Here is a 905-nt window from a genome sequence, read left to right as displayed (position 1 = left end):
AAACTAAAGGAATTTGCAAACACAAAACCAGCCCTACAGGAAATCTTCAAAGGGGTCCTCTAAGCAAAGAGAGAGCCTAAAAGCAACATAGACCAGAAAGGAACACAGACAATATACAGTAACAGTCACCTTACAGGCAATACAATGGCACTAAATTCATATCTTTCAATAGTTACCCTGAATGTACATGGGCTAAATGCCCCAATCAAAAGACACAGGCTATCAGATTGGATAAAAAAACAAGACCCATCGATATGCTGTCTGCAAGAGACTCATTTTAGACCCAAAGACACCCCCAGATTGAAAGTGAGGGGGTGGAAAACCATTTACCATGCTAATGGACACCAAAAGAAAGCTGGGGTGGCAATCCTTATATCACACAAATTAGATTTTAAACCAAAGACTATAATAAGAGATGAGGAAGGACACTATATCATACTTAAAGGGTCTATCCAGCAAGAAGATGGAACAGTTGTAAATATCAATGCCCCTAACATGGGAGCAGCCAATTATATAAAGCAATTAATAACAAAAGCAAAGAAACACATCAACAACAATACAATAATAGTGGGGAACTTTAACACTCCCCTCACTGAAATGGAAAGATCATCTAAGCAAAAGATCAAAAGGAAAGAAAGTCTTTAAATGACACACTGGACCAAATGGACTTCACAGATATATTCAGAACATTCCATTCCAAAGCAGCGGAATACACATTCTTCTCTAGTGCCCATGGAACATTCTCCAAAATCGATCACATCCTAGGTCACAAATCATGTCTCAACCAGTACCAAAAGTTGGGATCATTCCCTGCATATTTTCAGACCACAAGGCTTTCAAACTAGAACTCAATCACAAGAGGAAAGTCGGAAAGAACTCAAATACATGGAGGCTAAAGAGCATCC

Source organism: Mirounga leonina, unplaced genomic scaffold (genome assembly GCF_011800145.1).
Source record: "Mirounga leonina isolate KUSES-001 unplaced genomic scaffold, KU_Mleo_1.0 Mir_204, whole genome shotgun sequence".
Lineage (NCBI taxonomy): Eukaryota > Metazoa > Chordata > Mammalia > Carnivora > Phocidae > Mirounga > Mirounga leonina.
The sequence above is the reverse complement of the archived record's forward strand: the minus strand, read 5'-3'. Positions refer to the sequence as shown.